The sequence below is a fragment of the Hyla sarda genome, chromosome 3 (genome assembly GCF_029499605.1).
Source record: "Hyla sarda isolate aHylSar1 chromosome 3, aHylSar1.hap1, whole genome shotgun sequence".
NCBI lineage: Eukaryota > Metazoa > Chordata > Amphibia > Anura > Hylidae > Hyla > Hyla sarda.
The window spans coordinates 303,747,828-303,771,801 of record NC_079191.1 but is presented as its reverse complement, the minus strand read 5'-3'; the positions used below and the strand labels follow the sequence as shown (position 1 = coordinate 303,771,801).

Here is a 23,974-nt window from a genome sequence, read left to right as displayed (position 1 = left end):
ATTAATAAAAAAAGTGGTATAACAACTCACAGTATTTTGCAGGGGGGAAGATGACATACGGAAGTAAGGGAGCGTGTGGACCTGACAGCCTTTTCAAACCTATATGGTACTTCTTCTGACCATTACTACTAACCATACATATCAGGGGGCAGACTCTAATCCTGCAAACCGCAACACTGACGTTTAAAGGGGTTATCCAGGAATTGAAAAACTGAGATAATTTATTTTAAAGACTGCTCCCTGTCTGTCTCCAGGTTGAGTGTGGATCTGCAGCTCAATTCCATTGAAGTTAATGAAACCAAGTTTTAATACCACAGCCAAAGTGGAGACAGACAGGGAGCGGTCTTTGAAAGAAATTGGGTCTGTTTTTCGATTCCTGGATAACCCCTTTAAGCGTCGTGAAACTATTCGTTTTAATAATTTTTAAGGTAATGCATTAACAATAATAAGTTTATGTGAGCACTGTCACAGGTGGGGTATGTTGATCTTAGTAAGTGCAAAGTAAACCGTGCCACCAGGATGGCAAACAAAGATAACATGATGGTTATCAACGTAAGTAGTAAGTAGACTTGCTATCTTAATGACATGGTAATAATGACAGTTACAATACATATAGGAGCTAAGTTGCTAATCATGAACCATAAGTGATTATATGAAAACGTAGATACAGGAAACTGGTACCTAACACTCGTGAGGAAGGAATAAGGTTAAGTACTACAAGAGCATAGGTGAAATCAATGGTTAAATGGATGAAAAGGGAACAACAGAGTCTATGTGAAGGTGTGTATGTTGGTATGCAACCCAAGCGGACCAAGACTCAAAATTTCTTCATGGAGACTTTCCCTATTGCTATAATCTCCTCTAGTTTGTAACAGTGAGAAATATTGGACAGCACCTCTCCCATCTCCCGTACATTAACTTATTTTCAATGCCTGGTGATAATCAATTTAGCCATAACCAGTATTTTACATACCAATTGTCTCTGCCTCTATTTTATATAGAAGTAATTTAAAAATCTGTTTAATTTCCTTGCACCAGGCATGCAGGTGTATTTGGGTTTTGACACCTAAATGTAGCATACTAAGCATTTAAGTGTATATATATATATATATATATATATATATATATATATATATATATAACATCCAATGATTCCACAGCACACAGGAGTTTAAAAAAAAAAAAAAGAGAAGGTGATTTATTCCATTCCCAGTGTTACAAAATAAGTGCTACGTTTCAGCAGCCTCTCGCCGACATTTTTATATATAAAAAAATAGTATATGCTCTGAAAATTACTTGAATGTAGTTACTAGTTGACTATTAGAGATGATCGAGCCGAATCTGGCAAACCTGGATTCGACCAAAACTTTAGAATCTTTCCAGCTTGGTGAACACTCAAGGTTTTACCTGTTTGGCTGGCACGAGCCAGTAAATAGCATGAATATCCAGATAGCATGTTTTTTGGGCAGACAGAAGAAGCAGGGGGGGCAGTGGGCAGTGAGAGGACACAGGGAAAGCAGCAGATCACATGATAAACCAGGTCTATCAAGTGATTTTCTACTTACTGTGTCAACCAAGCACAAAGGCCAATAAGGACACAGCCAGGGACACAGATAAAGGTTTGGACGTCACCCACAGCGTTCAGTGTGCTGGGAACATTTTGCAGAGAGCAGACAGAGAGAGGGAGAGAGCCATAGATAGGGGCAATAAGTGGTTAGAAAGATAGAGACTGAGATACTTATGGCTTAGTAAATGTTGTGGAGAGCAAAGATTTGGCTTTTCGTTTAGCTCCACACTCCTTATGATTGAATCACCCAGCAACAGCTGCTTCCTTTCAGATTTTACTTTGTCTTTTTTGTCCTTGGCTGCAGTCTTTATTAGATGGTTCATCACCTTCTGTGCTTGAGCCAACATACATGTTGCCCTTACATTCTGAGAGGACTGCAAATGAATTATGAAGAACCACAGACTGTGGGACATGTCTTCTATCCACAACTCTAAGTTTTCCAGAACCTACAGTAACCCATCTGCCATTTCTAGTGGTCCTCTGTGGCAGTGGCATTACAGCAGTCTCAGTTTGAGTTTAACGGATAATTTAAACATCTCAGATTTAAAACATGCAATAAAATAAATAAACAACAATTCATGCACTGAACCAAGTCTGCCACTTTAAAGAGAATAAAAATACAAAACAAGCAAATCTTACCTTTTTTAGACTGTATCCATTTCCAGCCAACCTCCTGATTATCCCCTGCAATATCTCTCCAATGCACTTTGAAACAGCAGCACTTGAATATAGAAGCTAATGAATTAGACTACATTGTCTCTCATCAAGGCCTGCAGATGGACCCAGGTAAATTGTATGCGGTATTGGATTGGCCCCGTTCTTCTGGCCAACGTGCTATTTAACGCTTTCTGGGATTTGCTAACTATTATCGTCAATTTATTCTACATCTTTCTTCCTTGGTTGCTCCAATTGTGGCTCTCACAAAAAAGGCTGCTAATCCTTAATCCTGGCCTCATGAGTCCGAATTGGCCTTCTCCCGTTTAAAGTCTGTGTTTGCCTCTGCTCCCATGCTTACAAGACCTGATCTGGAGAGGCCCTTTGCTTTGGAAGTTAATGCCTCATCTGTTAAAGCCGATGCCGTTCTGACTCAGAAAAATTCAGAGGGGAAGACTGTAACTTGTGGGTTCTTCTCCAAGACTTTCTCCTGCTGAGAGGAATTACTCCATTGGAGATCGTGAACTCCTCGCTATCAAGCTAGCTTTGGAGGAATGGTGACATTTATTGGAAGGATCTTCTCATTCGGTCAGCATCTACTCTGACCATAAGAATCTTCTTTAACTTCAGTCTGCTCCGCGTTTAAACCCCCGCCAGGCAAAGTGGTCACTGTTCTTTTCTAGGTTCAACTTCTTCATTCACTTCCAGCCAGCAGACAAGAACATCAGGGCAGAGGCTCTCTCCAAGTCCTCTGACGTCATAGGTTTGGACTCCATTGCCTAGGCATATTACTGATTTCTGCCGCTCCTGCCGTAATTCAGCAAGTGCCTCCAGGAAAATCCTTTGTGCCTGCCAGATTGAGACGCAAGGTCCTGAAATGGGGGTCATTCTTCCTTGACAGCAGGACATCCTGGAATACGCAAGACTCTACTTCTTGTCTTCCGGCACTACTGGTGGCCCCACCTTGAACGTGATGTTTCTGATTTTGTCCGTTCCAGTGATACTTGTGCCCATGACAAAACTCCTCGGCAGAAACCTGCAGGACTCTTTACCCATTCCAGAGACTCCCTGGTCCCATATCGCTATGGATTTTATCACCAATTTGCCACCATCTCATAATAACACTGTAATTTTGTTAGTTGTAGATCAGTTTTCCAAGATGGCTCATTTCATACCCCTACCTGGTCTTCCTTCTGCCCCTCAGCTGGGGAAGTACTTCTTGCTGCATATCTTTCGCTTGCATGGTCTTCCTCAGCATATCGTTTCGGATCATGGAGTGCAGTTTGTCTCCAAGTTCTGGCGAGCCCTTTGTACCCGACTGGACATGAATCTGGAATTCTCCTTGGCCTACCACCCTCAGTCCAATGGTCAAGTGGAGAGGGTTAATCAAATTCTTGAGACTTATCTTCAGCATTTTGTTTCAGCTCGCCAAGACGATTGGCTCAATCTTCTCCCCTAGGCTGAATTATCATATAAATCATAAGGATTCCGAGTCCACAAGGTCGTCTCCCCTTTTTGTTGCCTACGGACTCCATTCCCATTCTCCTCTTCCGCTCCCAGTTTCCTCCGGTGTGCCTGCTGTTGATGAGCTGGTCCGTGACTTCTCCACCATCTGACAACAAACCCGACAGTCGTTATATCAGGCTTCCTCACGCATGAAGGTGCAGGCTGATAAGAGTAGAAGACCTTCTCCGTCCTTCTCTCCTGGTGACATGGTGTGGCTTTCCTGCAAATACATCCACTTCAAGATCCCCTGCTACAAGGTTGGTCCTCGCTACCTTGGTCCCTTTCAGGTTCGGCAAAAAAATTAATCCTGTCTCCTACAAACTTAGTCTGCCTGCTACGTTACCAATTCATTCCATGTCTCTTCTCCTCTTGTCATAAACCAGTTTTCTCAAAAGAATCTTGTCCCCACGCCTGTCTCTGGCTCTTCTGATGTTTACAAAGTTAAAGAGATTCTTGCCACTAAAACAGTGAGAGGTAAACCAGGAACAAATGCTAGGCTAGAGTGTTGAGAGCGGGGCATCCAGGGAACACATAAGCAAGAGAACTACATGGGAGTGGATGGAAAAAGCCTGATGCTAGAATGGTCACTGCCACCAGAATACTGTCTGCAGCTCTGACCACTAGAGGGAGCATCTTCCTTTGCTGTGTTGAGAGGGTCGTTAGGCACCAGGCTCAGCTATTCTCTCCCTAGTGAGTGTGTGTGTCCTGTCATGGGCAAGGTCTGCGTGGGCAGGAGGAGCCAGTGACCAGCTGCAGAAGGACCAGCATTAGAAGACACATGAGAAGTCACCGGGTTGAGACATTCTGCTAGGAGATGCAGCGATGCATCCCTGGCCCTCCTGAACCCCTGCTGACAAACAGTAGCCACAAGACTGCTCCAACAAACTATGGAACCGCAAGTTCAAGTTCTGGAGGTGCTACAGGTACTGTGGAAATAAACCCTGAAAATGTAGACTATGACACTCTTACTGGAGCGAGGCAGAGCAATAACAAAGTAGAAAACGAAAAAATAATAAAAATAAAGGCAGGGGATGGTTTATCATGATGAGGGCAGTGAACTTGGAGGATTATAAAATTTAACTAGATCATGAGTGGTACTCTTTAATGTTTTACCAAGAGGTACAACATATAAAAAGTTTAAGGACAAAGCCAAATTTTTCAAATCTGACCTGTGTCACTTTATGCATTAATAACTCTGACATGCTTTTACTTATCAGTCTGATTCAGAGATTTTTTTTGTGACATATTTCATCAAAACCTGCATCATTTATTTGTGAAAAATGCAAAAATTTATGAATTAAATGTTTTGAATTTTTAAAATTAAAAATGCTCTGCTTCAAAGGGAAAATTATCAAGCCAAATACATGACATATATATTCACATATACAATATGTCTATTTTATGTTGGCATCATAAAATAGACATATTTTCACTTTTTAAAGACATTAGAGGGCTTCAAAGTTTAGAAGCAATTTTCCACAAAAATTTCAAAATCTGAATTTTTCAAGGACCAGTTCAGTTTGGTTTGAAGTGGATTTGAGGGTCCTTCATGTGAGAAATGACCCATAATTAAACCCATTATAAAAATTGCACCCCTCAAAGTATTCAAAAGGACATTGTTTACCCTTTAGGTGTTTCACAGGAATAGCAGCAAAATGGTGGTGAAAAGTCAAAATAATTTTTACACTAACATGTTGTTGTAGCCCAAATTTTTTTATTTTACAAGGGGTAAAAGGAGAAAAGCCCCTCAAAATTTGTAACCCAAATCACCTGAGGAAATCCCACATTTATAGGCATAAAATGCTATTCAGGCGCACAGCAGGGCTCAGAAGGGAAGGAACAACATTTGGATTTTGGAGAAAGAACTTGGCTGGGAGAGTTTTTGGGGGCCATGTCATACTTACAAAGTCCCCATGGTGCTCAAACAGTGGAAACCTCTCACATGTGACTCCATTTTGGAAACTACACCCCTCAAGAAATATAATTAGGGGTACAGTAGGTATTCACAGCCCAGAGATGTTTGACAAAATTTTGGAAGAATGGGTCATGAAAAAGCTAAAATGCTGGTGTAACCCCAATTTTATTTCATTTTCACAAGGGGCAAAAGGTGAAAAGTCGCCTCCCAAAATGCTACCCAATTTCTCCCGAGTATAAAAGTACCCCATATATGGAAATAAATTGCTGGGCGGGCGCACAGCAAAGCTCAAAGGGGGGGGGGGGGGTTTGACCGACATTTGTCTTTTGGAAAGAGAATTTGGCTGGAATAGATTGTGGGGCCATGTCGCGTTTACAAACCCCCTATCGTGCCAGAACAGCAGAAACCTCCCACATGTGATACCATTATTTGAAACTAAACCTCTCAAGGAATGTAATAAAAGGTACAGTGAGCATATACACCCCACAGGTGTTTGAAACAATTTTGGAATAATGGGCAGGGAAATAGAAAAATGTAATAATTTTTTTTAGAATTACCCAATATGTGGGGGTAAAGTGCTGTGCGGGCAAACAGCAGGGCTCAAAAAAGAGGGAGTGCATATGGCTTTCGGAGAGAGAATATGTCTGGAATAATTTTTGGGAACAATGTAGCACTGACAAAACCTCTATGAAAACACCTCTCATGAGAAATGTGATTTTTTTATACAAAAATGCTAGTGTAAACCCACATTTTTTTTTTACAAGGGGTAAAAGGAGAAAAAGCCCCCCAAAATTTGTAACCCAATTTCTCCCGAGTATGGAAATACCCCATACTGTGTGGGTGCTGTGTGGGTGAACGGCAGGGCTCAGAATCAGAATCTGTTGGACACCTGTGGGATGTAAATGTTTACTGCACCCCTAGTTACATACCTTGAGGGCTGTAATTTACAAAATAGGGTCATATGTGTTTTTCTTAGTGTTTATGTCAGAACCTCTGCCACGATCAGCCACCCCTGTGCTCACACTTCTGAGTTATGTTGTGCGCCCACAGAGCACTTTATGTCCACATATGGGGTATTTCTGTATTTGGGAGAAATTGTGCTTCATATTTTGGGGGTCTTTTTCTCCATTTACCTCTTGTGATAATGAAAAACATGTTAGTGTAGAAAAAAAAAATTTCTACACTAACATGCTGGTGTAGAAATTTAGAAGTAGCTGATTTTATATGTCCTCATAAAGGGACAAGAACGTCGCCTTATTAACAACTATGGCCCACAGTCTATTTATGAGGATGAAGCCCTATCTTTTTACAAGTCGGCAGGTGGTTTTTGGAGGGTACTTAAATGTGTCACGAGGCCCCAAGACAGGGGAGATTCCAGATACACATCCGGCACACCCCAGGCCACTCTGGATACATCTATCACAGAGGTAGTTGTTAGTCCAGAATTGACAGGTTTTTTCTTTTGTTGTTTTTTTTTTTTTTAAAGGAGGAAGCCGTCTCTTCAACAGTGTCTGCTGTTGAGGATGAGTTCCCTAATCACTGTTAGTTTTCTCTGATACTGATCTCGATGTAACAGAGAACCCACAGATGGGCAGAGGCTATTGGAAGCTCAATTTGTCACTCTAGGAAGAAGCGGAGATAAGACAGTTCTTTGAGGATTTTCTTCAGAGGTAGGTACCATCGCTAGGCCTTTGTAGCAGTAAGTCAGAACTGTTCATAAAAAGGGTTGCAAAGTTCTCCTACCAGCTCCCAAGCCTCAGAATCCTAAAAAGTACCACTTGTACCAGGGCCTGAGAAAGAAACTTGTCTCGACTGGAATAAGTCATGATATCTCCAGAAGTCCATAGTAATGAAGAGCCAGTAGGACAGACATGCATCTTTTTTTTTTTTTTTTTTTAGAGGGATGGCGGGATGTACCGGTCACCCGACCCTTACGAAAACATCCGACCCTTACAAAAACGTCCGACCCTTACAAAAATTCATGTCAGTGAATAGTAAAGTTGTCCCAGGACTGATTGATAGTATAGAATACTTGAAAAGGTCCAAATAAGGGATCCTAGAGGTCATCAGATGCTTTTACTAGCACCTCTTAGGGAGAAAGAATCTAGATTGAGATAGGGTGTCAGCTTTCTTAACTAAAGTCATCCCTGAACCAGAAGTAGACGGCTTTCTTGATGTTTTGACAGAGATTATCTGGGAAGAGGACCAGCATGGAACGCGGGACCAGCTTAGGGTCAGGTTGTATGTATTGTTTGGGGTTTAGTGTTAGGTTAGGCTAAAATGGGCTCAGTCCTTCAAGGGTTAATGTTGATCACTGGTATAGTGCATCTATGAGTGGATAGCGGCACACTCATGAGTGTATAGGTGTTTCTTGGAAACTTTGTAGAGGTGCATATCTGGTTTGGCACTATGATAGCACTTATTTAGGTGCTCAATATCAGTGCACTCTTCACGAACTGATATTAATACATAAAATTTCGCCCACACACTGGTGCTGTGATTTTAATCTTCTAATATCCATGTTGTATTTTCAGTTAAATAGCACAAATAAAAGTTACGTTTTAGTGGATAAGATGCACATTTGTTGGGTGATTTTTGAGGCACCCTTCCGTTATCATTGGGTATTACAAGTTGTATATACCAACCTTTAATGTGGCAAAGTATCAAAGGCTTTAGAATAATCAAGATATACGACATTCAGCTATTAGTCCAGATTTGTGCTCATCTCCTCAAAAGCCGATAAGTTTAGTTTGACACTATAGATCCCTCATAAACTAATGCTGATATGGAGTCATGTATTCATCCAAAAAAAGCATCTGTTAGAAAACCCTTAAACAATATACACAGAATGGAGGTAAAATGAAGTTACTATTTACAGTGGGGTAAAAAAGGACTTAGTCAGCCACCAATTGTGCAAGTTCTCCCGCTTAAAAAGATGAGAGAGGCCTGTAATTTTCATCATTGGTATACAGTGTGGATCAATAGTTTGGGCACTCCAGGTAAAAATCTGTATTAATGTGCATTAAGAAGCCAAGGAAAGATGGAAAAATATCCAAAAGGCATCAAATTACAGATTAGACATTCTTATAATATGTCAAGAAAAGTTTGATTTTATTTCCATCATTTACACTTTAAAAATAACAGAAAAATAAATGGCATCTGCAAAAGTTTGGGCACCATGCAGAGTTTATAGCATGCACTGCCCCCTTTGCAAAGCTGAGACCTGCCAGTGTCATGGATTGTTCTCAATCATCATCTGGGAAGACCAGAAGATGTCAATCTCAAAGGTTTTAAATGCCCAGTCTCATCTGACCTTGCCCCAAAAATCAGCACCATGGGTTCTTCTAAGCAGTTGTCTAGAAATCTGAAACTGAAAATAGTTGACGCTCACAAAGCTGGAGAAGGCTCTAAGATAGCGAAACTTTTTTAGATGTCAATATCCTCTGTTTGGAATGTAATTAAGAAATGGCAGTCATCAGGAACAGTGGAAGTTAAAGCAAGATCTGGAAAACCAAGAAAAATATCAGACAGAACAGCTCGCAGGATTGTGAGAAAAACTATTCAAAACCCACGTTTAACTGCACAATCCCTTCCGAAAAATCTGTGGTACACTAATCCACTATAAAGAGATACTTGTACAAACATGGTCTTCATGGAAGAGTCATCAGAACAAAACCTCTTCTACGTCCTCACCACAAAAATCAGCGTTTGAACTTTGCAAATGAACATATAGACAAGCCTGATGCATTTTGGAAACAAGTTCTGTGGACCGATGAGGTTAAAATTTAACTTTTTGGCAGGAATGAGTAAAGGTACGTTTGGAGAAGAAGGGGAACAGAATTTAATGAAAAGAACCTCTGTCCAACTGTTAAGCATGGGGGTGGATCAATCATGCTTTGGGGTTGTATTGCAGCCAGTGGCACAGGGAACATCTCACAAGTAGAAGGAAAAATTGTTTCAATAAAATTTCAACAAATTTTGGATGTTAACTTGATACCATCTGTGAAAAAGCTGAAGTTAAAGAGAGGATGGCTTCTACAAATGGATAATGACCCTAAACACACCTCGAAATCCACTGTGGATTATCAAGAGGCGTCAACTGAAGGTTTTGCCATGGCCATCACAATCTCCTGACCACAGCATAATTGAAAATCTATGGATAGACCTGAAAAGAGCAGTGCGTGACAGAAATATCAAAGAACTGGAAGACTTTTGTAAGGAAGAATGGGCAAAGATACCTCAAACAAGAATTGAAAGACTCTTGGCTGGCTACAAAAAGCATTTACAAGCTGTAATACTTGCCAAAGGGGGCAGTACAAGATATTAACTCTGCATGGTGCCCAAACTTTTGCAGACACATTTTTTTGTTTTCTGTTATTTTGAAAGTGTAAATGATGGAAATAAAATCTAACTTTTGTTGACATATTATAAGAATGTCTAATCTGTAATTTGATGCCATTTGGAGATTTTTCCATCTTTCCTTGGCTTCTTTATGCACATTAACAAAATTTTTTACCTGGGGTGCCCAAACTTTTGATCCCCACTTTACCTCAACTATGAGCGACATGAGGAGAAAAAAAAATCCATGAAATCACATTGTCGGATTTTTAAAGAATTTATTTGCAAATTATGGTGGAAAATAAGTATTTGGTCAATAACAAAAGTTAATCTCAATATTTTCTTATATACCCTTTGTTGGCAATGAAAGCGGTCAAACGTTTTCTGTAAGTCTTCACAAGGTTTTCACACAATGTTGCTGGTATTTTGGCCCATTCCTCCATGCAGATCTCCTCTAGAGCAGTGATGTTTTGGGGCTGTCGCTGGGCAATACAGACTTTCAACTCCCTCCAAAGGTTTTCTATGGAGTTGAGATCTGGAGACTGGCTAGGCCACTCCAGGACCTTGAAATGAGTCTTACGAAGCCACTCCTTCGTTACTTGGGCGGTGTGTTTGGCATCATTGTCATGCTGAAAGACCCAGCAACATTTTATCTTTAATGCCCCTGCTGATGGAAGGAGGTTTTCACTCAAAATCTCACGATACATGGCCTCATTCATTCTTTCCTTTACATGTATCAGTCATCCTGGTCCCTTGGCAGAAAAACTGCTCCAAAGCATGAGGTTTCCCCCCCCCATGCTTCACAGTAGGTATGGTGTTCTTTAGATGCAACTCCGCATTCATTCTCTTCCAAATATGACACATTGAGTTTTTACCAAAAGGTTCTACTTTAGTTTCATCTGACCATATGAAATTCTCACAATCCTCTTCTGGATCATCCAAATGCTCTCTAGCAAACTTCAGACGGACCATGACATGTACTGGCTTAAGCAGGGGACACAGCTAGCACTGCATGATTTGAGTCCCTGGCAGCGTAGTGTATTACTCATGGAAGCCTGTGTTATTTTGGTCCCAGCTCTCTGCAGGTCATTCACTAGGTCACCCCGTGTGGTTCTGGAACTCTTGCTCACCGTTCTTGTGATCATTTTGACACCACGGGGTGAGATCTTGCATGGAGCCCCAGATCAAAGGAGATTATCAGTGGTCTTGTATGTCTTCCATTTTCTTGCTTGCCTATTGCAGATTCAATCTTCCCAGCCTGGTGCAGGTCTACAATTTTGATTCTGGTGTCCTTCGACAGCTCTTTGGACTTAGCCATAGTGGAGTTTGGAGTGTGACTGTATGAGATTGTGGACAGGTGCCTTTTATACTGATAAGTTCAAACAGGTGCCCTCAATACAGGTAACAAGTGGAGGCCCGAGGAGACTCTTAAAGGGGTATTCCAGGATTTTTTTTTATTTGACTATGCTACAGGGGCTGTAAAGTTAGTGTAGTTCATAATATAGTGTCTGTACCTGTGAGTGACGGATTTCTCATAATTCTTATGTGATTTTCACTCCAACAATTATTTTTATTAGCACACAAAATGACTGTTGTCTCAGATTTTTCCCAGCTTGCAATGTGGCAGAGACCTGACTCACTAGTCAGCTGATGACAGGGAGCCTGTCTGCTTCAATGGGTGGAGGGATCACTGGGTGGGAGAGAGATCAATCTGCAACAGCTGTAGGCACCCCGATTTAAAACCACACTGATTTGAATTGATGCAGCTCATTTATGTTTTAATCGGTGGGGTGGAGGGAGGAAGATGGAATTGTGGGATTTGTAGTCAAAAAAAGAAAAGTCAAACAGGAAATACAAGTTCACAAAAAGCTAGCCACAGTGTTATGGTAATCTCACAACATAGCCATTTCGCCCCAAGACAAGCGCAGTTCCTTCCTAAGCATGTCCATTACTGCCTGCCAGGTACATACTAAAATCACCTTATGGTGGATAACCCCCTTTTAAAAAGAAGTTACAGGTCTGTAAGAGCCAGAAATCTTGCTTGTTTGTAGGTGACCAAATACTTATTTTCCACCATAATTTGCAAATAAATTCTAGACAATGTGATTTTATGTTTTTTTTTCTCATTATGTCTCTCATATTTGAGGTATACCTATGATGAAAATTATAGGCCTCTCTCCTCTTTTTAAGTGGGAGAACTTGCACAATTGGTGGCTAACTAAATACTTATTTGCCCCACTGTAAGGGCTTGTTTTTTGCACCACCAATTGTACTTTATAATTACATCAATCATTTAATAACAAAATCTACAGCAAAACTCCCAAAAATATGTTTGTGGGGTGAAATTAAAAAAAAAAACCCTGTCCTTTTGTAGCTTTTGGGGGCTTTCGTTTCTACACATAGTTTTAGGCTATTTGGCAAAGAGTCTGTTTCCACCTTTTTTACATAATTTATTTTTTTCCCTATAGCTTTTTAAAGCTTAGGCTACGTTCACACGGCCATTGTTTTCCGTCCTGCTTTTCTCCAGTCACTGCCTCCTAAATGAACCATACTACTAAGGGATGCAAACTGATGCAAATGGATGCCCTTCTGTGGCATCCTTTTGCATTGGTTTTTCATCTGTTAGTATGAAAAGTCAGCATCTGCAGAGGTTGGAGAGGCTACATTAGTGCTTGTACTACTACCCCCATCATGGAACAGTCTGTTCCATGTTGGGGTAGTAGTACAGGGGCTGAGAGATTGATCGCACCAGGTCTCACTTCTGAGACCCGCTGCCATCAAAAGTTATTAAGCAGGGGAGTGGCGGCATGCTCCGTTACCCTGCGATGTACGGAGTGTACTTTTATTTTCTTTTTTAAATACCCAGCCGGGAGCCCTGAATGGCCAGCACTGAGTGGCCCTTGAGGGCTCCCAGTGGGGTATTTAAAGTCAAATAGCGCTGCAGGGGCCATATCTATATAGAAGCGCAGTGGAGGGCAAGATATATAGACGTGCTTGGAGGGGGGGGCTAGATGTCTTGCCCCCCCGTATCATACACTGCTGATAGAATCATTTTGACACATATTGTTGCGGGGGATACATACATATAGAAGCACTGCGGGGGGGCCAAACATATATCATAGTTCATAACTAAAAAAGCAAAAAAATACAGCAGCGCTTAATGTTGAAAAAAGAACTAAGGTGCAGGCCACTCATAAGAACCAAGTCCCTCAGTCCATGAAAGTCCATCAAGTGCAGCACTCCATAAATTGAAAAAATTCGAAGTTTTATTCCATCAAAAAAAAAGTGAAAACAGCAGCCAAGGCTTGCGAAATATCCTGGAGAGGATCGAAACGTCGCTGCTGTTTTCACTTTTTTTGATGGAATAAAACTTCACATTTTTTTCAACTTATAGAGTGCTGCATTTGATTTTATGCTTATAGTTCATAACTAGTTACATATAGTTCATAAGGTTGAAAAAAGACCAGAGTCCATCAAGTTCAACCTATAACCCTAATGAGTCCCTACTGAGTTGATCCAGAGGAAGGCAAAAAGCCCTCATACTAGAGGTAAAAATTCCATCCCGACTCCAAATATAGCAGTCAGAATAAATCGTTCTGTCAATAAAAATATAGCATACATAGCCAGCAATGTTATTATTCTCCAAAAATGCATCCAGACCCCTTTAGAACTCTTTAACAGACTTCACCATGACCACCTCCTCCGGGAGAGAATTCCACAGTCTCACTGCTCTTACAGTAAAGAACCCCCGTCTGTGCTGGTGTAGAAACCTTCTTCCTCAAGACATAGAGGATGCTCCCTTGTTATAGATACAGTCCTGGGTATAAATAGATCATTGGAGAGATCTCAGTACTACCCCCTGATATATTTTTACATAGTTATTAGGTCTCCTCAAAGCCTTCTTTTTTCTAAACTAAATAACCCTAATTCTGATAATCTTTCTGGGTACTGTAGTCCTCCCATTCCCCTTATTACTCTGGTTGCCCGTCTTTATACCCTCTCCAGCTCCACTATATCTTTCTTGTACACTGGTGCCCAGTACTGTACACAGTATTCTATGTGTGGTCTGACTAGTGATTTGTACAGCGGTAGAATTATTTCCTTGTCGTGGGCATCTATGCCCCTATTGATGCACCCCTTGATTTTATTTGCCTTGGCAGCAGCTGCCCGACACCGGTCCCTACAGCTAAATTTACTATTAACTAAGACTCCTAAGTCCTTTTCCACGTCAGTCGTCCCAAGTTAATACATAATCCCAGCCTGGATTTTTCCTCCCCATGTGCATTACCTTACATTTATCAGTGTTGAACCTCATCTACCACTTCCCAGCCCAAACCTCCAACCTATCCAAATCCTTTTTTAATAGTGCACTTTACTATTCAACCCCTCTACAAGGTCATAAATGAATATATTAAATAGAATAGGACCCAAGACTGACCCCTGTGGTACCCCCCTAGTAACAGTCACCCAATCAGAATAAGTACCATTAATAACCACCCTCTGTTTCCTATCACTGAGCAAGTTTCCTACCCACTTGCACACATTCTTCCCCAGCCAATCCTTCTAATTTATGCACCAATCTATTATGTGGCACCGTATCAAATGCTTTGAAAAAATCCAGATATACAACATCCAGCAATTGCCCCTGGTCCATTCTGGAGCTCACCACTTCATAAAAGCTTATCAGGTTACAGGAACGATTCCTCATAAACCCATGCTGATATGGAGTCACACATTTATTTTAGATACTCCAAAATAGCATCTCTTAGAAAACCCTGAAACAATTTACATACAACAGAGGTTAAACTAACAAAATTCCCAGGGTCACCTTTTGACACTTTTAAAATATTGGCACCACATTTGCCATGCTTCAGTTCTGAGGAACAGTCCCTGTTGCTATAGAGTCCCTGAATAAAAAAAATAGGGGTCTGTCTATTACATTACTTAATTCCTTTAGAACACCGGGGGTGAATACCATCTGGACCTGGTGATTTGTCTATTTTGATTTTTTTGTAGCCGGCACTGTACTTCTTCCTGGGTTAAGCAGGTGACCTGTACTTGGGAGTTTACCTTATCTCGCTGTATTTCACCTTGCATTTCATTTTCCTCGGTGAATACAATGGAGAAGAATTTTTTTTAATATATTTTCTTTTTCCTGATCCCAGTATATAATTTCTGCCTCATCATTTTTTAACCCCTTAGGGACCAGGCCCATTTTGGCCTTAAGGACCAGACTAATTTTATTTTTGCATTTTTGTTTTTTCCTCCTCGCCTTCTAAAAATCCTAACTCTTTTATATTTCCATCCACAGACCCATATGAGGACTTGTTTTTTGCATCACTAATTGTACTTTGTAATTTTTGAAGGTTTTGTTTTGACGCTGTACACTTTACGGTAAAAATGACATGTTTTCGTTATTCTGTGGGTCAATACGATTAAAATGATACCCACGTTATATGCTTTTCTAAAAGTGTAAAAAACTTAAACAATTTCAAACCATTAAAAAAAATTAGTAAGTTTAAAATTGCCCTATTTTGACCACCTATAACTTTCTAATTTTTCCGTATATGGGACAGTATGAGAGCTCATTTTTTGCGCCATGATCTGTAGTTTTTATTAGTACCACATTTGCCTAGGTTTTACTTTTTATAAATTTTTTATACATTATTTTTTTTATAAAATGTGAAAAAAAGCAGCAATTTTGGACTTTTTATTTTTATTTACGTTTACGCCATTCACCATAGGGGATAATTAACAATATATTTTAATTGTTCAGACTTTTATGCATGCAGCGTTACAAAATATGTGTATTAATTCTTTTTTTACGCTTTTTTGGGGGTAAAATGGAGGGGATCTCCGGCTGCCATGCTGGATGATCGGATACCCGCGGCAGCGCTGTGGCGTTCCGATCATCCATTTAAATTACCGCACAGCCGCAGATGCCGTGATCTGTATTGATCACGGCATCTGAGGGGTTAATGGCAGACATCTGCGAGATCGCGGATGTCCGTCATTACCGGCGGGTCCCTGGCTGCTGATAGCAGCTGGGACCTGCCGCGCTGGACTGGTGCTCGCGGTCATGGCGGTGTGTAAATGTACGTCATGGTGCGTTAAGTACCACGGCACCATGACAAACATTTATGTCCACTGTCGTTAAGGGGTTAAAGGGCCTACACTTTCATTTTGGTCCTTTTTGCTATTTATATAGTTAAAGAACATTTTGGGGTTGATTTTACTTCTCTTTGGCAATTAGTCTTTCTGTCTCTATTTTTGCGCATTTTTCTCTAAAGCTTTTTAATGCTTCTTCACTGCTGTCCCATTTTAGTAGTTTAAATGCTTTATTTTTGCCATTTATTGCCCCCTTAACATTTTTATTCATCCATATTGGTTTTCTTTTATTCCTGACCCTTTTATTCCCATAAGGTATATACCTATTACAGTGAGAATTTAAGATATTTTTAAAAGTCTCCCACTTAGTGTCAGTATTCTTGTTTTTGAGGACATTATCCCATTTTATATTGTGAAGGGCTTCTCTGAGTTGATCAAACTTTACCATCCTAAAGTTCATTGTTTTTGTGGCCCCTCAAGAGATTCCCTTATTGAAGAACAAGTTATAATGTATTAAATTATGATGACTATTTCCTAGGTGTCCTTCTACTTGCACATTAGTTACTTTGTCACGTCTGTTGGTTAATATTAAGTCTAGTAGGGCGCCCCCTCTGGTCGGGGCTTGCACCATTTGGGACAGATAAATGTTCTTTAGCTAAAGTCAGAAACCTGTTTCCTTTATTAGATTCACAGGTCTCAGTCTCCCAGTTTATATCAGGATAGTTAAAGTCCCCCATTATTATATCCTCATTCTGATTTGCTGCTTTGTTTATTTGCCTCAGTAATTGACCTTCTGCCTCTTCCATTATGTTTGGTGGCTTATAGCAAACCCCTATCAGGATTTTTTTTATTTTTATCTCCATATATTTCTACCCATAATGACTCCACATTATTGTTACCCTCCCATATATCCTCCCCCAGTGTGGCCTTCAGACTGGACTTTACATAAAGACAAACTCCCCCTTTCCGTTTTGTCAGATCCTCCCTGTGTAGACTATTACCCTGTATGTTGACCACCCAGTCACAGCTATTGTTCAACCAAGTCTCTGTTATACCCACTGTGTCATAATTCTCCTCAGACATTATCAACTCCATTTTGTCAGTTTTATTGGTCAGACTTCTGGCATTAATCAACATGCAATTCAATGGTGTATGTTTTTTTTTCCTATGAAGCCTATCCCTATTAACTATTCTAACCCCTCCCTCCGCTGAACCCCCCTCTCTATCTACACTAACTTCCCCCTCTATGTTGTAGGTTCCCTACCCCCAGTCCCTAGTTTAAACACTCCTCCACCCTTCTAGCCATCTTCTCCCCAAGCACAGCTGCACCCTCCCCATTTAGGTGCAGCCTGTCCCTACGGTAGAGCCGGTAACTGACAGCGAAGTCAGCCCAGTTCTCCATGAACGCAAAGTCCTCCTTCCTACAGCAGCTTTTGAGACACTTCTTTACCTCCCTAATCTACCGCTGCCTCTCTGGTGTGGCTCGTGGTACAGGTAAAATTTCAGAAAATATTACCATGGAGGTCCTTGCCTTAAGCTTGCGGCCTAAGTCCCTGAAATCATTTTTAAGGACACTGCACCTACCTCTTACTTTGTCATTGGTGCCAATATGTACCCTGACTGCTGGGTCCTCTCCAGCCCCACCAAGCAACCTGTCAACCCGATCCGAGATGTGCCGAACTCGAGCAATAGGAAGACAACACACTGTTCGGCGATCCCGGTCTTTGTGACAGATTACCTGTCTGTCCCCCTAATAATTCAGTCCCCCACTACCATTACCAGAAAAATCCCCTCCCCCAATAAAAAAGTAAAACGTCCGTTTCTTCCTATTTTACCCCCAAAAAGCGTAAAAAATAAATTTAATACACATATTTGGTATCGCCGCGTGCGTAAATGTCCGAACTATTAAAATAAAATGTTAATGATCCCATACGGCGAACGGCGTGAACGTAAAAAAAAAACAAAACAAAATTGCTACTTTTTTAATACATTTTATAAAAAAAATTATAAAAAATGTATTAAAAGTTTTTTAGATGCAAATGTGGTATCAAAAAAAAGTACAGATCATGGCGCAAAAAACGAGCCCTCATACCGCCGCTTATACGGAAAAATAAAAAAGTTAGAGTTCATCAAAATAAAGGGATTATAAACATACTAATTTGGTTAAAAAGTTTGTGATTTTTTTTAAGCGCAACAATAATAGAAAAGTACGTAATAATGGGTATCATTTTAATCGTATTGACCCTCAGAATAAAGAACACATGTCATTTTTACCGTAAACTGTACGGCGTGAAAACGAAACCTTCCAAAATTAGCAAAATTGAGTTTTTCTTTTTAATTTCCCCACAAAAATAGTGTTTTTTGGTTGCGCCATACATTTTATGATATAATGAGTTATGTCATTACAAAGGACAACTGGTCGTGCAAAAAACAAGTCCTCATACTAGTCTGTGAATGAAAATATAAAAGAGTTATGGTTTTTAGAAGGCGAGGAGGAAAAAATGAAAACGTAAAAATGTAATGGAGTCCTTAAGGCCAAAATGGGCTGAGTCCTTAAGGGGTTAACAGAGGGGCCTACCCAAACTATATAGGGGGCTCCATATAGTTTGGGTAGGCCCCTCTGTTAATAGTTGCCCCCATAGGTGTAGCTAGAAACCACAGGGCCCCGAAATTACCTCGGGGCTCCCTACCCATCCCCCTGCCCCCCTCCCCCCCAGGGGCATTTTTTTTGTGGGGGTCCGACTGCTGAGACCCCCACCTATCACCTCGGTTGAAGTGGTTCTCCAGCTGTTGGAAAGCTAAAACTCCCATCATTCTGGAGAGCCTCTGGCAATGGGAGTTATAGTTTTGTAACAGCTTACAAGTGACTACAGCTCTGATGGGACAGTCAGGAGAATACACAATGATATCAGTAACCTGAGTGACGTCTTCTGACTTGAGTGATATCTTCTCTGTTATCTTTTCTTCTTCATCTGTTCCAGAGACCAGGTCTTCCTCCAGCTCCATCTTCTCTGCAGAGTCTGACATCCAGACATCATTGGCTCCTCATTGTCAGCAGATCCTCATCCTCTGCATAAAGACAGTAATCATTATAACCTTGCCAGAAAGTGTACCCTATGTAAAATACTGCCCCACACTGTACCCTGAAAATAATACTGCTATACACTGTACCCACTAAATATAATACTGCCACACACTGTAACCTGAATATAATGCTGCCCCACAATGTATCTACCGAATATAATACTGCCACACACTGTACCCTGAATATACTGCTTCCCCACACTGTATCCACTGAATATAATCCTGCCCCACACTGTATCCACTGAATATAATCCTGCCACACACTGTATCCACTGAATATAATACTGCCACACACTGTATCCACTGAATATAATACTGCCACACACTGTACCCTGAATATAATACTGCCACACACTGTATCTACTGATTATCCTGCCACACACTGTATCCACTTAATATAATACTGCCACACACTGTACCCTCTGAATATAATACTGCCACACACTGTACCCTGAATACTGCCACACACTGTATCCACTGAATATAATCCTGCCACACACTGTACCCTCTGAATATAATACTGCCACACATGCATACACATCATATATACATATACACACCCTCTTATCCTCTGTGTTCTCATCACTCCTCATCATCTCCATAACTCCCCACCAAACCTCTCCTCATCACTATTATAACCAGAGGGGTTATGAGGGGTGATGAGGAGAGGTGCGGGGGGCACCTCTCCACATCACCCCCCCTCCCTGCACCTCTCATCACCCCCATAACCCCCCTGCACCTCTCCTCATCACCCCCCCATAACCCCCCTGCACCTCTTATGACCCCCATAACACCCCCCTCGCACCTCTTATGACCCCCATAACAACCCCTTCCCTGCACCTCTTTTCACCCCCATAACACCCCTCCCCTACACCTCTCATCACCCCCATTAACCATCCCCCCCCCCGGGCCAGTTTACTTACTCTACCGGGGATCAATGAAACGGCATGAGGCTGCTGCTGCTCCTGCATGGGGAGGATGCTGGAGAACTCGTGGGGACCTAGGGACTGGTCAGGTGATTGGAGTAGACGTGCGTGCCTGCACAGCGCACGTGACGTCTCTACTCCCATCAGCCCCTGACCTGTCCAGCCCTGCTACGATTCTTAAGGGGCCTGCGCCCTAGAAAAAGGTAATTTAATAACTTTGAGGCGGGGACCCACCGGTCAGTGAGTGACAGTCACAGTCACTCACAGACAGGCCAATTTATAAAAAAAAATAAAAGGTCCAGGGACGTCCGGGCCCCATACAGGTGTATGGGTTGTACCCCCCTGATGGCGGCCCTGGGTGTCAATGCAGGATAGTACGGATGGTGGATAAGTAGCCCCAAACAAGTTCCAAAGATATTCAAGCTGTCCTGCAGGCTCAGGGAGCATCAGTGTCAGCGCGAAGTATCCATCAACATTTAAATGAAATGAAACGCTATGGCAGGAGACCCAGGAGGACCCCTCTGCTGGCACAGAGACATAAAAAGAAAGACTACATTTTGCCAAAATGAACTTGAGTAAGCCAAAATTCTTCTGGGAAAACGTCTTATGGACAGATGAGACCAGGATAGAGATTTTTGGTAAAGCACATCATTCTGCTGTTTACCAAAAACAGAATAAGGCCTACAAAGAAAAGAACACAGTACCTACAGTGAAATTATGTTTTTGGGGTTGTTTTGCTGCCTCTGGCACTGGGTGCCTTAAATGTGTGCAAGGCATCATGAAATCTGAGGATTACCAATGGATTTTGGGTCGCACTGTACAGCCCAGTGTCAGAAAGCTGGGTTTGCGTCCGAGATCTTGGGTCTTCCAACAGGACAAAGACCCCAAACATATGTAAAAAGCACCCAGAAATGGATGGCAACAAAGCACTGGAGAGTTCTGAAGTGGCCAGCAATGAGTCCAGATCTAAATCCCATTGAAACCTGTGGAGAGATCTTAAAATTGCTGTTGGGAAAATACCAATAAGAGAGACCTGGAGCAGTTTGCAAAGGAAGAGTGGTCCAACATTCCGGCTGAGAGGTGTAAGAAACTTATTGATGCGCTCCGATCCTGAGTTAACCCTATAGACAGACGCTGCAGTCACTGTGACCACAGCATCTATTAGGTTTACAGAGGGAGGGAGCTCCCTTTGTCACCGATCGGCACTCTGCAAAGTGAAAGCATGTATATGTTATACACCCCAAAGCACAACCAAAAATAGTCCCCCCAAAAACATCAACATGTGCCGCAAAAAAAAACAAAAAAAAAAAACAATTGCATCGATGAAAAAAAAAAAAGTCATGGCTCACAGAAAAAACAGCGACTTACATACATAATTTTTTTAAAACAAAAATCAACACCAAAATCCACACAGCACACCTTCATGTTGCCTGTGTGAGAGACATGTAGCGCACAATGGCCACATATGGGAAATTTCTAAACACGTCAGAATTCAGGGAATAAATCTTGAGTTGCATTTCTCTGTCAACACCTACTGTGTTACAGAAAAAAATGGATTAAAAATGGAAAATAAGCAAAAAAAAATGTAATTTTAAAATTCTGCCTCCACTTTGCATTCATGTCTAAAGGGTTAATAAACTTCTTTAAAGGAGAATTCCGGAATATAAAAATTGTCGCCCATAGTGCCGGCAGTAAAAAAATTAAGATGTATATACCTTCCTCCGCTCCCCCGGGGCCTCCGGTAACCAGCTCCGGTCTCCGCCGCGATCCACTTCCCGGTTGCCGGTGGTCAGATGAATCATACTGCGCTCAGCCAATCACCAGCCGCAGCGAAGTCCGACTCGGCCGGTGATAGGCTGAGCGGCAGTGTGAGAATGCTTCAGGGCACAAAATTCTTCACTACACCGGCACCTGCGGCCAGGGCCGAAAACGTCACACTGCCTTTCAGCCTATCGCCGGCCGAGTCGGGACTTAACTGTGGCCGGTGATTGGCTGAGCACAGTAAGACTCTCCGACCACCGGCAACCAGGAAGTGGATAACAGCAGAGGCCGGAGCTGGTTACCGAAGGCCCTGGGAGAGCGGAGGAAGGTATGTACATCTTTATTTTTTTTTACTGCCTGCACTATGGGCTACAATTTTTATATTCCGGAGTTCTCCTTTAATGTCATTCTGATTACTTTAAGGCTAGGTTTCCACTTGTTTTTTTGTTTTTTTACAAAAAATGCCAATAAAAACGCCCATTCTGCCGCATGCCTTTTTTTTGTGAAAAAACGCTGCGGCCAGATGTTAGCTGCAAGTCAATAGTAAACTGCAAAATGCCCAATCCACTTGGCGTTTTTCAGTTTGGCGTTTTTTTTTAGCCTTTTGGCGTTTTGGGGCTCCTTGGCAGTTTAGAAAAACGACCTCGTCGAGACGTTGGCGTTTTTTTGGGAAAATCTTGGCGTTTTTCTCCCATGGAAGTCTATGAGAGTGAAAAAACGCCAAGAAAAACGCCATGTGGGTTTTAACGTTGGCATTTTTGGACTTTAGCGATCCAAAAAAGTGATGGAGATAAATAAAATTTAGTAGGGTACCATTAAAAAATAATAATAAAAAAGATACAGTAGTGATGGAAAAAATGTAGCCGACAATAATAAAAATGTAGTGTGTGTGTGTTTTTTACTTTTTATTTTTTTAAATATTTTTTTGCTAATAATACTACTTCCAGCATGGAACACACTGTTGCATGATAGGAGTAGTAGTTACCTGTACTAATTGAAAGATCGCCGGGGTCCGTTGTGATACTCCTGTATAATGTACAGAGCCAGCCGCTCTTCTATGGTCCCCTGCCCTGCCGTATATACATTCATATTTCCCGCAGAGAGCTGTGATTGGTCAGATGGTTCCAGCCAATCACAACTCTGTGAGAAATAGGAATATGTGTATATATACGTCAGTGCAGGGGACCATAGAAGAGCAGCCGCCCGTATCTATACTTTATACAGGGGGATCACAGCGGGTGTCAGAAGTTACACTCGCTGCGATCTGTCTATTAATGCAGGTACCACAACTCCCAGCATGGAGCAGAGTGTTTCATGTTGGGAGTAGTAGTACCTGCAGTATGGGACAGATCACAGCGGATGTCACTCCTCCTGACATCCGCTGCGATCCTCCTGAAGTGACTGTCGGGATCAGCAGTTCTCAAGCCTACAGAGCTGGGTGAACAGCTGATGCCCAGCAAGAACTTACAGTGAGCCTGCAATGTGTATACAGTATTCACATTGCTAGCTCACTTAACCCCTTGCTGAGCTGTGCGCTAAGCCAGCCCGGCAAGGAAAGAGTTAACTTACACTGCTGGACAGTGTAGGTTAACCCTTTGGGAGGTATACACTATCTACAGCCATCTATAGATAGGTGTAAATAGTGTATAGAGAAGATGGAGAAGTCCCCTTACCTCCGTCCAGTCCCCGCGGGTGCGTGTAGCTCCGCCCCTAGTGATGACGGGATCCAGGCTAGTTGTCTGAAGCTCTGTTAACATTGTCCGTTTTGGATAATGTTTACAGACCCTTTTGCCAGTGTCTACTCAGACAGGGAGACTCCAGCTGTTGCTAAACTATAACTCCCAGCATGCCCAGACAGCCAAAGGATGTCTGGGCATGCTGGGAGTTGTAGTTTTGCACCAATTGGAGGCTCCTTGTTTGGGTAGACATTGCATTATGGGCGCTCTCCCCTGCAGAGAGCTCAAAAAATGTCCTAACCCTTTTTTTTTCCTTCTTGTTTCAGATCCATGTATGCAGAGGATTACAGCGAATTCGATGGATTACGAAGGATTAACTGGATTTTTTGTATTTTAATAAAATGGTTAACAAGGGCTGTGGGGGAGTGTTTTTTAAAGT

At 41.7% G+C, this 23,974-nt stretch overlaps 1 protein-coding gene across 4 annotated transcripts in view; it reads right to left on the bottom strand.

Annotated features, from left to right (window-relative positions):
- Nucleotides 1-23,974, bottom strand: part of NDUFAF7 (NADH:ubiquinone oxidoreductase complex assembly factor 7) — a 262,505-nt gene that overhangs the window by 50,056 nt on the left and 188,475 nt on the right. The gene's annotated exons all lie outside the window — the stretch shown is intronic.